Source organism: Corvus moneduloides, chromosome 3, assembly GCF_009650955.1.
Source record: "Corvus moneduloides isolate bCorMon1 chromosome 3, bCorMon1.pri, whole genome shotgun sequence".
In the NCBI taxonomy this organism is placed as follows: domain Eukaryota; kingdom Metazoa; phylum Chordata; class Aves; order Passeriformes; family Corvidae; genus Corvus; species Corvus moneduloides.
In genome coordinates this window covers 97,733,508-97,749,477 of record NC_045478.1, presented here as the reverse complement: position 1 = coordinate 97,749,477, position 15,970 = coordinate 97,733,508, and the positions used below count along the sequence as shown (strand labels likewise).

Below are 15,970 nucleotides of genomic sequence, written 5' to 3'. Positions count from 1 at the left end.
ATTTACTACGTTGCTCATGGATGAGGATGGGCTGGAGAACATGATTCTGCTGGTTGCAAGATAAGGCTGAGAAGAAAAACAGCCCAATTAATGATTGTTATTTTGCGACTGGTCAAAGGCCACTACAATTCTGACAAAGAAAATCAAAGAAACACTCTTGCAAAGCAAAGCTTTTCTCACAGTTCATTACCTCTTTCATATTCTGAACTTCCTTGTGTTGGCGGACAAAATGACCAACAGATGTTAGTCACATTAACGAAAAATTTCAAAGAATAATTTTTTAAACATGTCCTTTTATAGCTTACTTTACCCACTTTATATATAATATTTAAAGTTATGTATGGTCATATATCCCACAATACTTTGGGTTGTCTTGTTTTGTTAGTAAAACATCAGCTCACTTTTCTCTTCCCACTTAACAACACAGCTGGGGTCACAGCTTGTCAGAGGCAATGGTGTCAGAACTCCTGAACATCTTCCCTAAACCCTTATCCTGAATGAAGGTAGTACATCTCAAGGCTGTATTGCTCTGTGGTCCAGCTAGCAGTAAAATGCCATTTTCTTTGCGCAGATGAAGTCATTATACAACTTCTGCTTCTGCCATGCCAGCCTGCAGATGGCTGCTTCCTCTATGAGAAACCTCTGATATATCAAATGGTCTTTGTCCCAGCCCACTCAAGCCAGAGGCATGAAGAGTTTCCCTTTTGGCTCCATGAGTCTTCCTCCTTGAGAACACTCCTCACCTCACTATGAAGAGCAGACACTTTGAAAATGCTACTTTGGAATGATTATTCTATTTAGTTCTAATTATTTACATCACTTAAGCAGCAATTCTCACTAGTTTTTAGTAGCTTTGAAGGTATCCAAAGTGGGCACTTGGTGGTGGACTTGGCAGTGCTGGGTTAATATTAGATCTTGATGATCTCAGAGGTCTTTTCCAACCTAAATAATTCTATGATTCTCTGATGCAGGAAAATAAATAGTGTGGAACAGGCTCACATTGCCTGCCTGCATGAATTTCAGGGCCTCACAAGTTGTTCCATGCATAGGGGAGCAGATTCCATTTTTATGTGTGCATATTATTATTTCAGAAAATTGTGCTGCATTTTGAAAACTTGAATGTAGGAGAGCTAGGACAGATAGTGCAAAATACTTTCAAACCTGAATTATACTGATTTTTTTCCCTTCTTCTAAAAAAAGTTATTGAATGCTTTCCACTATGAATATATAACATCAGTGGCAACAGACTCTATGTCAAATAAACAGCTTTTTGTGTTTATCAAATACCCTAGCCTTACCTTGAAATTTAACCAGCCACAAGTTAATTTATTGCATTGTATGCTGAGTTGCCATGAAGGATACCACTTACTTATCACAGGTAATCACACCAGAGTTTATTCATTTTCACAACAGAAAATAAAAATTATTTATCTGATTTCTAACTGTCAATAGTAATATGAGATGTTTAGGCCTTATATATAATGTATTTTTTGAATTTTAATTCTTTTCTAAAAATGAGACCCAAGCTATTAGAACTGAGCAAGAAAGCCGGTGGTTCTACACATCTTTTATTGGTGACTATGAAGAAATGTCATACTACCTGGCAAGAATGGGCTCCTGGAGAAATTCCATGCAAATTTACACTGAACAACAACAAATTTAAGCCTTGGGATTCTCAGAGAGATGGAGCTGCTCTTCCATTTAAATTATTTTACTGGAATGCAGTGTAAATGTTAGTTCTGAAACATCAGAAGAATTCTAAGGAATAAAAAATAAAATCCTGCGGGAGGCTGTGTTTTAGGAGAATAAGCATAATTATCTGTGTAACTGTAGGCAGGCTAATCTGGTACTGCTTCTGAACAAAAAAATTAAAATCTTCTTAGGACATACAATTAGCTATAGATTGGAAAGTAATTGCTGTCAATGAAGATTTTGCTTAAATCTAATTTCATATATTGTGGCCAAAATTAAATGTGATGACAAGCTTCTTACTTAATAAATTAGATTGAGATAATTAGTAGGAGTCATAAGCACTCCATATTGCAAGGATTAAGAATATCTATAAACAGATTATCATTATCACGAGGTTAGAAAAGTATTTCTTAATCAGGAAATCAGTCTGGCTGATTGCTAGTCCAGTGCTATACAATGGACTTGTTTTTTTCCCCAGTTATTTGTAAATAATTATAAAGTCATTGCTAAACAAATTATTTTGATGTTTTGTTCTGGTAGGACCTTTTTGCAGATCAGAGGGGACTGTTTGATAAGGGTATGTTTGGAAGAACAGAAATTTTATCACAGACAGGTGTGAGGTCTGTAAATACAAAGGTCTGTATCTACACAGAAGAAGGCCCTTCATAGAAGATTTGTGCATGCTAGAAATGGGTGATCCTGAAAGTCTCAGAGCTCCTGGTAGTCACCTAAGTGAACATGAGCTTTTAGGCTGCTTTAAGAGCATGATTTCAGTATTGTGTGAGCAGGTGGGAGAATATCATGTAGTATGAGAGAGCTGATTATTACAGATAGGCCTGGTGAGCTCTTTATTAGAAAAGCAGGTTAATTTCTGGTATCTTAGCAAAGAGGATCACAAACCAAGGAAATATGGGGAAAGAAATCCCAGGGATGCTCTAAGGATCTAGTGATAATAGAGACGTTTAAGACTCTCAAATACACAGTGTATAACTTGCATGTATAACACATAATATATACCAATGTATCTGGTGCTGTAATTTTATCTATAAATATATTTGTACAAAGGAGTACGTATGTATATGTGCCTGTGTGCTTGGGAGCTTCATGGTAACACACCTTCTCAATCAAAATAGCATCCATGACACTGAAAAGAACAAATTAGTTCTTCTATCAAGCTGTTGTAATTCTTCCTCATACAGTACTCTTATGCTTAAAATGCAGCAGCATCTGGTGTGACTGGTATTGTGCACACAACTGTAGCTCCAGACAAGCTTCGCTGATCACAGTTGCATAATGGACAGTAGGACTTGGCCCTCTAAAATTTAATAGCTCAGTCCTAAAATAATTTCTAAAGGAATTTATATATCTTCTCCTCCTCCACTCTGCCTGTAACCTGAGAGCATCCATGTGGCTAAGAATACAGACTTGTCTTCTCTAAATTGAAGACGTTCTGCTCATACCACTGGAGAAACAAACTAAAAAATAAGGCAACCAGATGTTAAAAAATGTTGAAAGTTCCTTTTTTTGGGAAGGTAGCTATGTTAAATAAACATTAAAACGCTATTTTTTTAAATATAACTATTCATTTTAATGTCACCCCAAGAGTTCATCCAAGGGTCTCTGGGTCACTTGGGAGAAAGTACAGTATATTTTGGCTTCACAGCCTTCAACTTGCTACAAAGGGCTAATTCTTCCAATTAATGAAATAAATGTTGCTGATGTAGATGGATTGACAAATTAATTTAAAGGCTAGCTTGTTGAGGCAGATGGCAAGTCTGATACAGCTAGAATGCTTTAAGAGGCTTCCCCTGGCAGGAAAAGGAGCCCTTGGAAGAGCAAGATGTAGTGATCATTCACCCCCATTCACCTGGTGGTGTTTCTTCTGTCCAAGCAGAGCTGTGACAAAAGTAGACAGTGTGAAGACTTTTTGTCCCAATAAGGCTTTCAACAGGGCTTTCTGTTTAGGGCAAAAGAAACCCATTCAGACAAGATGCTCAGACAAGATGAGGTAGCTATAAGTCTGGTAATCCCTGTTGGGCATATCGCAGTTTGATGGGCTATTTAGTAGAAAAGCAGGTTAATTTATGGTGCCTGCTAGGAAAGGTGATCATAAACTAAGAAGATATGAGCAAACAATTCAAGGGAATGCTCCGAAGTTTATTGATAGTTGCTCTATGATCAGATGCTGAACAGCTAAACAGAGCAACGAAGATGAAGGGAGAATTTCGAGGCTACAAGTCTGTTTATGTGGGTAGAATACGCTTGGAAAGAGTATGTTTTCCTTTTAAAAATAGATTCTTCTCTTTGAGACAGCATTCTGAAGCAGCTGCATTTTAATTCAGTTTGCAACAGTTTATGGGAATGGAGGTATTGCAGTGCTATTTCAGGAGTGGATCAGCCCTATGGATTAATGCATTTACGTGCTTCAGGAACGGTGGAGGTGGGTTACTGCACACCTGAGACCCTCTGTAGGACATATTGAAGTCTGGCTGCAATTTTGGAGCTTTACAGCTTTAGCTAACTAATGTGATAGCCTCTGTGTTTCCAGACAGGAAATAGCACTTGCTGTCAGCTGTGCTGGATGTGGTGGTGGAAGGTGTGTTCCTGCCTCCATACCTACAGACATAAAAGGGCTTGCAGAGGCAAGTTTGAGGCTCTCAGCTGGTGCCCATCAGTGTAACATCAGAGGGCTGTAAGGTGATGCAGGATGTTGCACACTGCAGTAATCTGGATCTACCACAACTGGCTGGAAATGCGCTATCTGATGTGCCGTAGTCAGATCTCCCACACCACTGTGCTCAGCCAGGTCTTTGCCAGAGCACAGGGGTGAATACAGCAAATGCAGGGATCCAGGCTGCTGGAGCCAAGCTGCTTTTCTTCCCCATGTGTTTGCTTGTTTGAGCCTGGTCAGCTCTCCATATTCTGTGCTGTGCTAGATACCAAAGATAAACAGCACATCTGGGCAGAGAGCAACCAGCCCTGCAGTGGTATTAACATTCGTGGTCTCCAAGTCCAGCTCAGTGAGAATAATAACTCCAAGTCATGGAATTAAATTGCTTTGCTACTGTATGAGCTTTAATGTTAATTCACTGTGTGAGTGGACATCTGTGCAGAATTAGCTGAACCCCCAAATCCTGACTGGACATTACTCTATGGAGAAGTACTGGACCTCAGTCTATGTAGATAGGTGGATTTTTTTCTTTCTTCCTGTTTATGCAGGGGAGCTTGTGGAAGCTGTTTTATTTTAAGTCACTTAGAGTTCAATATGAGCTGTTAACCTGCAGACCAGTGTAATATTATAGATAACAGGATGTTCCCTGAGCTCCAAAAGGCTGAATCACCTCTTGTTAAAATATCAGTTTTCATTGTTAGCAAAATTTGTTTTTTCTAAAGAAAAGTGTCAGGAATACATGTAAGAAACTTGCTTATCATTTATGTTCTGGTAGTAGCTTAGTTGTAAAAGCAGTTGTATTTGCAGTACATGTGGACAACCTCTTATAAAGTATTGTTTAGAGAGCCCAGGAGAGAAATCTATACAACATGCCAATGCAAGAATTTTGTTATCCATTCTCTTGGGAGAAGGGTGGGCAAAGAAAATAATTTGCTGTTTTGAGAGGAATGTATTTCCCTTCCAAGAATTACCTATCCGAGATTGGTTTGATTACTATCATTAGCCTACCTGCTACTGCAGACTGTGTGCTTTGTTTCTTAAAGAGCAAACAAAATGTGATGGTATATCTCAAACACATGGGACATGAAGAGTACGGACTTGCATTAAAAAGACTGCTTTTTTGGGCTGCATTTATACATAGATGTTAAGAAAGCAGCCAAAGAGGCATATTCAACAGAGAAACTTTTGTGCTTAGTAGTTTTTCTTTTTCTTTTTTTCTTTTTCTTTTTTTTCTTTTTCTTTTTCTTTTTTTTCTTTTTCTTTTTCTTTTTCTTTTTCTTTTTCTTTTTCTTTTTCTTTTTCTTTTTCTTTTTCTTTTTCTTTTTTTCTTTTTTCTCTTTTTCTTTTTCTTTTTCTTTTTCTTTTTCTTTCTCTTTCTCTTTCTCTTTCTCTTTCCCTTTCCCTTTCTCTTTCTTTCTCTTTCCCTTTCTCTTTCCCTTTCTCTTTCTCTTTCTCTTTCTTTCTTTTTCTCTCTTTTTCTTTTTCTTTTCCTTTTTCTTTTCCTTTTTCTTTTTCTTTTTCTTTTTTCTTTTGCTTTCTCTTTCTCTTTTTCTTTTTTTCTTTTTCTTTTTATTTTTTCTTTCCCTTTCTCTTTCTCTTTCTCTTTTTCTTTTTCTTTTTCTTTTTCTTTTTCTTTTTCTTTTTCTTTTTCTTTTTCTTTTTCTTTTTCTTTTTCTTTTTCTTTTTCTTTTTCTTTCTTTTTCTTTTTCTTTTTCTCTCTTTTTCCTTTTCCTTTTCCTTTTCCTTTTCCTTTTCCTTTTCCTTTTCCTTTTCCTTTTCCTTTTCTTTTTCTTTTTCTTTCTTTTTCTTTTTCTTTTTCTTTTTCTTTTTCTTTTTATTTTTATTTTTCTTTTTCTCTTTCTCTTTCTCTTTCTCTTTCTCTTTCTCTTTCTTTCTTTTTCTCTCTTTTTCTTTTTCTTTTTTTTTCTTTTTCTTTTTATTTTTCTTTTTCTTTTTCTTTTTCTTTTTCTTTTTCTTTTTCTTTTTCTTTTTCTTTTTCTTTTTCTTTTTCTTTTTCTTTTTCTTTTTCTTTTTCTTTTCCCTAGTGCTGTGGTTTCTATCTGACCTACATAATAAAGAAGGAGAGTCAGTAAAATGTCAGCACTTGCTGCATTGCTGTATCAATGAACAATTTTTAGCAAATCAGAGGCTTATGGTTACCTTTCATTTCTTGGTTCAGGCAGCAGAGGTGAGGACTAATATATGGAAGAACACTTCCCTGGTCAGAGCAGCACCCCTGGCTGTAGCTGTCTTGTGTGTCTTCCCTCAGCTTCACCAGAGACCTCTGAGATACCTGTCCAGCTGACAAAAAGGTGAATGTAAAGTTCAACGTGCAAAGATGGGATTTATTTCTGAACTTTGAAGTGCCAACTTGTTTTGCTGTGATTAACAAGGAAAGAAACTTCTGATGTGCATGGTAAGAGAGTATGGCTGAGAAAGTGAAGGGATGGCACTTTAGCTGCACTCTACTAATGTTTGAAGCCTTCCTTTGTCCTGTAATAAAAGAAAATAACTGTGTTTAGATCTCACTGAAAGCAGCCAGAAAACCCTTGTTACTATGTCATATTAGCTTTGATCTGGTGTACTCAATTATGTTGCTTTTTGTTTATTACAGGCTCTCAATTTTCCTTCTTTGCTCTAAAAACTATACTCAGAATATTGAATCACTTTTCTCCATATCAGTGAATCTGCTTATTGACATCCTGTTAGAGGCCTGTGCAAATAGTCTTCCAAAAGGAATAAATGAAAGACACCGGTGAAAAGCAAAGTTTGACCAGAGGGCAAAGTTCTGTCAAAAACACTTTATCTTTCTTTGTTACTGAGACATGACCAGATGTTTGTTTATAATGAAATGCCTGCATTGGGATTTTTCAAAGCCCAGATGAGGAAAACTGTATCTAATTGCTTCTAGGAATGCAGTCATGTCCTAGCTGCAGCCTGGGTCGATGTGTCCTAAAATACTGTATCTGGAGATTCTGGAAGTGGAATAGAAGTGTCGATGTTTTTTGCTGAAAGGAGATAGGGCTGTCAGTTTAGGCACACACTAAACATCTGCTCTGCCTGAGCCCTGTGGTTTAACTAGATTAAAGTGCCACATTAAAATGATCATCAGTCAATCAGAACACTTCCTCACTCTGAGGAACACAACATCACGCTCCGTGCTGCAGTTTCCAGGGAAGCCAATGTGTTGTGCTAGGAGAAAAAAATCAAACAGTGAAATGTTTCGTGACTGTGGTTTGTTCAACCTGTGTGACATCACAGACTAATGTTTAACCTAGGATCAAAAAACTTGGAATTTGTTCTCCTAAATGATTTTAAATCTAGCTAATTATTTTGATTATTAATTTTGATTATTTTAATCTTGGTTATTGCCTCTAGTTAGCAAAATGAAATGTAATTCATGTTCTAGCTTTGGGAGAGTTTCCAATCAATAAAGCTGTATCACAGACCACAAATTTGTGTTGTTTCAGTGGCACAGAGATCATTTTCCTTTTATTTAAACCCCTGGATAACTATTTAAGACTACCAGACTACAGGTCTGGTAGTCTTAAAAATAAATTACAGAAGTAGGAATTGCCAGGAAAGATCTGTTTTATTAATAAAAAGAAAGGCAATACTAAAAGAAAAAGCAACCCAGACAAATTAAGATAACTTCCCTTCAGTTGGTTTTTAGCTGTGAGCTAGTTTTCTGTGGCAAAGGAATATTTCTATAAACAATATACAGTTTCTAACAGTTATGTAAATATTGCTCTGAAGTACCTTATGTGATGATTTTCCAGACCTTTTGCTGTATAGATTTTGAATTACTTAGAATTAAATACCTTCTTGCATTTATTAAGGCATGTAACCAATTTGGTTTTGTCTTTTTAGTGAAGCACAGAGGGTAGAAATGCATATTCTCTTTTGCACAGTTCATGTAACAATAAGTCTTTTTCATGTAGGCCAGCCATAAAATGTATTCATCACTGTTGAAGCACAGTGTTAATGGAAAGAGTTCTATATATCAAGGTACAGCAAGTTGGTGTCCCTTTTCAGAAACACCCACTGCATGTTGAGGAAGCATCCGGTGCAATTTGGATGTTTTTTTTGTCAATTAATTTAATAGCCAAATGTGAAAAAGAGCTTACTGCAAATATCTCAAACATTTTGCTCATGGAAATTACAGATATGAATTGAGAGACTGGAATCAAGGGACAAATTATGGATTTTTGGAGCCTGAAGCACATTATATCCTACGGACCCTGAGTGCTTCTCCTGCCCCCCTTCTCATTCCTTCCCTCTTGCACCCCTGGAACTGCAGTGGGAGGAAGGCCTCCCTCTTGGGAAACAGCAGTGATCCTTTTTCTTTGTAGACAGGGAATTTCTTGGAAGGCCAGAGACCTGTGCTTCGAAGGCTTGGCTTAGGCTGGCCTGCTGCACCTTTCTCTGAGTAATATTTGACCATTCCTTTATTGGGGTGATGCTGAAAGAGTCCTTGCAGTGACAACTCTCACTGAGAAGAATGAATGTCCATATTGCAGACCTTAAAAAGACCATTCTACATGGGATAAATGCCGTGTTGTCAACTTAAATTAAAAAAAAAAATTGGTGTGCTAGCCTAATTTGAAAAATTAACAAAAGAATTGATAATCCAGTAAGATGATCTCATGATCAGGGATGGTAAGAACAGCATTTAGGTGTCTGCTCATTAACCTCTCCTACCTGTAGCCACTCCAAAAAGTCCCATTTACAGGCAACAGTGTCGTTTTGTGTGAAGCTCTGAGGAGGAAAGCTCTGTTCCTTAGGGGAAGACAATGATTAATGCACTGTAAAGTTACTCCTGAGCTTGCCTTGTGACACCTTCGCTATGCTGTCACACCTTGGTCAGTGTTTTACTGACCCTTGAGAATTTCAGAAAAGCATGCAGCAATTACAGTATATTATTATCACCTGCATTTCTGATACATAGGCTCTCATAAAATGCCTCTGAAACAATTTCTTGGGTTTTTCCTTTAAGTGTTGCTGCAAATTACATCATTTGTATGTGAACTTCAGTTGGATGGGGTAACGCCTTGTAAAGTACTTTAATATGACAGAAATACTTAAATGAAATTTGGGGTTGGTTTCAGAGATCTTCCCTTTAGGAGACTGCAGTAAATTCAGCTCCCAGACTGACACTCTTTTCTCTGTATAAATTTAGTTTATTAATTCTGTTATAAATTTTAGTTTTTAGGTTAACATTTCTTCATGGTGCAATTCAATTGCTTTAAAAAGAAAAACTACAATAGTGCTATACATCTACAGTGGCTTTTCCCAGCCTTTGGAAAGTACATGGATCTACAATTAAGCATCAGGTATGCTCTAGTCTGTCACATATTTGGGTTTGTTATATCCATTAACAAGCAATAAAATCTCCAGTGTTCAATTGTTCTCACTATTTATATCTTATTTTCATCCTACGCTTTCACTTTTGGCTTTGGTTTTCTTTCACTTTGGCCAGTTTATTTACAACCACTAAATAGAAATGATGCCCCTCCTGCTTCACAGCTCAGCAGACAGGGAATGGTGGCTCACCATGTTGGGCCATGCCTATTCAGCCTCTGCTGCTTGTGCCATTTGTTATAACTGAGCTCTGTCCACCATACCTCTAAAACCCCTCTGAATGAAGTCTGTCCAGTAAGGCCAGGCTCTTAAAATGGATGTGAATAATACAATTCTCTTTATTCAGCCATTTAAGCCCAACTGATTTTCACATCATCTTTTTTTAACCCAGTATAGTCCAACACTCTCCAGCCTGATGTAATCCTTCAAGTCCTGGGCACGACCTAGGATTCGCAAGTGATTCACTGAAATGCCATTTATTTTCAAGCCCCAAACAGAGCCTTTGTTTTAAAACCACCTAAAACAATAAAAATAAAAAAAGGAGGATGCCAAAACAGAATAGATTCTGTGCACACCATTCAGAAATATGTGTGAAGAATGCATCATTCCTAAATAAATGTCTGCTTCATTTCTTCTTCCCAGGTTCCAGCTAACCCTGGATGGAATGACATACACAACACAGGGATGTCTTATGAGAGCAGGGAACATTTATTCTCAAAAGGCAGGAAAGGGAAAGGACCTCACCCCGTTAGTCACTGTGGTGGTAGAACATTTGGTGGTTACAGGGAATGGTGGCCTTTGCTACAGCCCATTGTGTGATGGGCAAACTCGGTTTGCAATCAGTTAGAAACTGATTTAATGGAATGAAGCAGTTCTTTAACAATATCTCCTTTGCCCTGAGCAATTGCAGGTGGCATCCACATCAATATTGGGAAGAAAAACCTGAGAGAGGAATACTGGTCTGAAAGAGGTCCCAAGGAAGTGTATTCAGAGTTTGCTGGGCAGACCTCAGAAGAAATTTCTGGAGAAAAACCAGGATGCCTGTGTGGATATTTTGGTGAATCTAAACTATTACAAAGAAAAGGCAGAAAATCCCAAGGCAGGTGAAGCCCAAGACTTGTCATTTGTTTTTTTTGCAATCTTGAGTCCCAGTGATGCCTGACATTTGGAAGGGGGGGTTAGGATCTGGAGAAACTACCATCACCTGGAGAGAGTTTGGAAGTGTTCATGGAGAATGCACAGCAGGTAGGAGGGGGAGTGATGAAAGTGGCGCTAAACAAGGGCAGTTCCTCAGGGGAGCACTGAACACTAGGCAAGGAGATAAATTAATCTGGAAACAGTTTGCTAACTGTTGGCTGGAGGTGTAACCAGGGCAAGGACTGAATACAGAGCCAAGAGCTGCTATTCAGCCAAACTGCATAGCTGCATCAAACATGATGCAGGAGCCTCCTCTGAGTCTGAAGTAGGTACAAAACTTCTAAACAAAGGAGAACACAGGTTGAGAAACACCACTCTGTGTTTAATGTCGCGATGTCTATTTGCAGGGCAGTTTCAGTGTAACACTTTCAGTTTAGGTGTAGACAGTGTGGAGATGGGGTCAACAGACTGGGGCTTTCAGGAAAGGCTGGAGGGAACAACAGGTGAAATGTAAACACATGGGTCTCTTGGCATAAATGAGTAAAAAGTTGATGATGACAAAATTTGTAATTGCGTTTGGGGGAAAAAGTATCTTTTACTCGACCAAAACTATGTCAACCACATCAAGAGGGTATCCTCACTGGAAATACAAGGGACTTACCCAACTGTAGCCTTTGAACTCATTTTCAGGTAACAGGAATGTTCCCTGCAGGGTAAGAAGTGGTCTGAGGACTACCTTTGATGGTAGGTGCGTTTCTCATAGACCAAGCGGCCGAATTGCGGTGTCATGGTGACAAATTTGGGTTCCACTGGCCAAGGAAATGGAGGAATTTGGCTCAACTTGCTAGCATGGGGTGAGGTTTTCTGAGGCCCAGCCTTGCTCAGAGGACTGCTCCTGAGAGCTGAGCAGGGCTGCTAGGCTTTTCCATGAGCTTGGTTTCACCTGAAGAACTTCTGCTGGCCCCACAGTGCTCCCACACAGAAACATTGCCTGATACCCACTCTCATGGCCATTGGATGGGAGCTGCAGCCCAATCCATGCAGGAAGGGATGAGGCATGCTGGACCCCAGCAGAGCAGCTGGATTCCCTCCCTCCCTCCCTCCATGCAGGCCGTGCAGCACAGCTAGCCTCGGTGCTCCTGGGGAGCAACCTCAGCCTTCAGGACTGGGAATTTCCAGGTTACAGTAAGTTCAATTAGAGTTAAGGTTCATCCCAAGCTGTTGGTGAACTGGCAACCACTGCCTTGATGATCTGTTTGTGATTATCCTACAGAGTTTAATTTAGGTTTATTTTTGCCAGTTGATATTTGCTGGCCCAGGGGCAGGGCATTGCGCTGCATGCTCTGTATGCAACATTATGGTTGTTTTTCCAATATGTAAATAGAGGTAAGTTATTTCTCTCAAATACCTAGCTATTAGGGCTTATTTTTAGTGTTATATGCACTTACTACAAATCCCTTGGGTTTTGGAGTCCCTGTTTCTGTTCTCAAACATCAGTCTCAAATTAATTTTAGAGTTGATTAACTGTAAGGAAAATAAATATTGGTTTTGCTGACTAAAGCAATGCCCCTAAACACAGCAGATAGATTACTTTCAATGATGGATTCAAACACCTTCAGAGACTGCTTGGTCTTTCTACTTACCATTATCAATGTTGTAGTTTTGTTATCAAGACTGGCAGTTTCTTCTCACAGAAAATCTTTATTGCAAGGCTGACCTGCCTAACACCTCCCTATTAGTAACAGAAACAAATAAGAGTTGATTGTTCAGCTGCTGTCATTTAAAAAGACTAAATCAACCTGCCACAAAAGAATAATTCCCTCTGGTAACTTTATCCATTTGCCCTTGGTGGTGACACTGTGGATACCACCCTGGTTGAACTATATATTAGTTCCTAGAGAAGCACTTTGAAATATATAGCTCTGCACAATGTTGTAATTGAAAAAAATTGAATAGCCATGCATGGTTCAGTAATCTGAAAAGAATGCAAAAGTTCAGTTCTAATAGCTTTGCACAATTTAGTACCATTTTGCTGTGCCTTCCAAATGTGCTCATTCTGCTGCTCTGTGTATATCTGTTATATAACTTGGCAGCACTGTCTATATACAGGCAGCCCTGTTTCTTGAATGTTGTGTTTTGACCACATTTTTAAAAGACTTATCTAACCAAATGACCCACTCTGGGTGTCTGCTCTTCCAGCAAGGTGGTGTCTGCTCATCCAAAGTCCTACAAAGGATGCAGTAACCCATCAGATGAGTTAAGAACTTGATTTTAAGCTTATTCATTAAAGCTGTCTTTCTTTTATTATGTCTTGGAATCAAGTCTCTACATTCTCTTTGGATTGGGGAAGATTTAAAAGATGCTGTGAAATATGTACTTTTTAAAATTTAGATTGTGGCATCCACTGAGATTGACTTCTATTTACTTTGCATACAATTCTTCTATGTGTTTCTAGATATTAAAGCCTGTATACTGCCCACCTGTGAAGAGCTGCTGTTCTGAAAGCTAAGGAAGAATGACTGAACAAACAGTCATCAGACTGGAACTTCAGTTTAACTTAAAATTATTTTAAACAATTGACATAATTTTATTGTCACATTTTGCTCTTAGTGCGTTCCTCACATAAATCCTACATATAATATGACTGCATTTAAGACTAACTTTTAAAAAAAGTTTATCTAAAAGAATTGTTAATATTATTGATATCTATAAATACCCCAGAGACTAAATCACCTTGCTTCTTTTCAAGGTAAATAAATTATCATACTGCTAATAGGGATGGTAATAAAAGTTAGTTAAGATGTAATTCAGAATCTGTGTATCTATCTATCTATCTACTTATCTATCTATCTATCTACCTATCTGTATCTCAATGCTTTTCTTCCAACTAACTAGAGGAATGTTTTGGTTGGTGTGTTTTGCATCTGGTTATTTTAAGGTTTCTCTTCTGTTTTTATAACGATATGGATGAAAACAGGGCCATACTGGGATTTAAAGCAGGCAACACCAAAAGGGTCAAATTGCTAAAAAGCTGAAGAAAAAAGCTTGCAATATTTTTCAAGGTCTGCATAGATGTGTATGTGCAAAAGGCTTGAATATAAATACAATCACACATTTAATGTGTGACAAAATGTGTGCTAGTAAATATTACAGTGCTTTTGGGAGACTTATTGGAAACACAATCCCACATGAGGGAAGTGTATGGGAATAACTATATTGTCAGACTATCAGGATGAGAATGGTTCAATGGAATGGAATGAACAGCAGAGAGAAGCAATTTTCTATCAAAAAGTAAATTTAAAATAAAATTAGTCTTCTCCATTCTTGGCGGGAGAATGAAAGACAGAGGGAGACCAAGGAAAAGAGAAGATACAGGGAAATAAATTAAGATAAACTGAAGTAAAAACAATCGCTGGTTGATAGGAAGCAGAGATTGAAACTGCTTTTAGACTTCACTTAGTGGTATTGCACAGTGTTCTTCGTTCTAGGGCAAGCAGGCTTTAGAAAGTCTGCAGGAGATATGAGGAGTTTCTAGATGTTGGAGCCTTTTGTATGTCAGTCTCCAGGTAGTTGCAGATGTACATTTTTGAATCATCCTAACTTTCAGCATATTTGTATCCCAATGATACTGTCTTATCATTCAGAATTAGAGTCTTACACAAACTGATTTCTAATTACCTATCAGTATATTGATTATAGCATATAATACTGTTGTTAAGACAGGTATTTCTTAAAATCGGGATAGCCAGTAGTAATTTTCTCTCTCTAGCCTACTTTGATTAGTCCTGCAAACAGTTTGGGATTACTCAAATCTTGGCTTAGATGGTCAGATTCTGACTGCTTTCTGTGGAGGTATACCATCCACTGAAGGTTATTATTTTGCTATAGCTGAAAAAAGCTTTGAATTTGGAATCAATAATAGGATATAGAATAAAAGAGTTAACTTCTACAGTTTCACTGCTATTCTTCTGTTGCAGGGAGATTATTAACAAAGGCTTGATTGTTGTTTTGGCTACAAGTATTAAGTATAAAAGAACTTTATAAAGGTCCCAGACACAGACTGGCATTTAAACTGACTGTCCTTTTCCAAAACAGCTTTTCTATTAAAGAAGTCCATTATTAAAACATGGTAGCTTTAATTAAACCTCTATAATTTTCCATAAGGACAATGGCATTAGTCTGCTAGCCAGGAAAATATGGTAAGTCCAAATAGTATCCCTGTTATTAGTACTTGATTTTCTGTTGCAGTGTTTGATCATAGGCATGGAGATTTGGATGTTGTTGTACAGTAAGAGTGGCCCAGTATACTCAGGAGTGTGTTTCTGCTGGGGTTTATAATAATTACAACTCTTTCTAACTACTGGACCTGAAATCCTAAAGGTTGCACAAAACACTGCTCTTGTACTGGTCTAGCTCCTCTTTGAGTGGTTGTGTCACTGCAGAAGTGTTTGAACTAGCATGATTTATTAGCACATGAGAAAACAAATAAGTGTGTAAGATGTATTTACCAAACATAAATGCATCTTCCCCTAAAGGTTGTATCTAGGTTTTATCTACAGTGCTGGGAGCTGTAGATAAAAAACAAAAATAAAATTATCATTTTTGCATTTAAGTTTTGGTTGGATTACACTAAATAACCTGATTGAAAATCACACCTTTAAATTCTGGTTCAGGTGCTGAGATCAGGAGCATTTCTAAGGGATTAAATCCATCTCTCTGGATAAACGCACCAGAGATAAAGAACTGGCAAATAGCAGCCACTGATGTAGTTGTTTAATAAGTAGATTTAAATGTTTCTGTCCTACTTGTCTCTAAGATTTATACTTAGCTTTTGTCTCCTCACCACTTCTGTGTAAGTGGCAGTCCCAGCAGACTGAGATGGGTGTGATGCACAGGAGATGTGTGAGCACACACTACTGGGGAGAACTGCTCAGGTGTCTGTGTGATCAGACAATTCTTCCTTCTAGGGAAAGGCAATAAGCCAAAAGATCATGGAGCTGTGCTAGAAGTTTGTGCTAGAAGTCCACTTTTCCCTGTGTATAGGTTTGGCACGGCCTGGTTTTAGGTAGCAGGGGGGCCACTGAGATGGCTCCTGTGAGGAAGCTGCTG

General features: G+C 38.0%; 1 long non-coding RNA gene across 1 annotated transcript in view; it reads left to right on the top strand.

Moving 5' to 3' along the window:
- Positions 1-15,970, top strand: part of LOC116441227 — a 69,701-nt gene extending 53,731 nt beyond the window's left edge. Inside the window, exons 8-10 of the long non-coding RNA XR_004238974.1 lie at positions 6,543-6,779; positions 9,569-9,696; positions 10,635-15,970. This is a non-coding gene — a long non-coding RNA (uncharacterized LOC116441227). The remainder of the gene's footprint in view (positions 1-6,542; positions 6,780-9,568; positions 9,697-10,634) is intronic.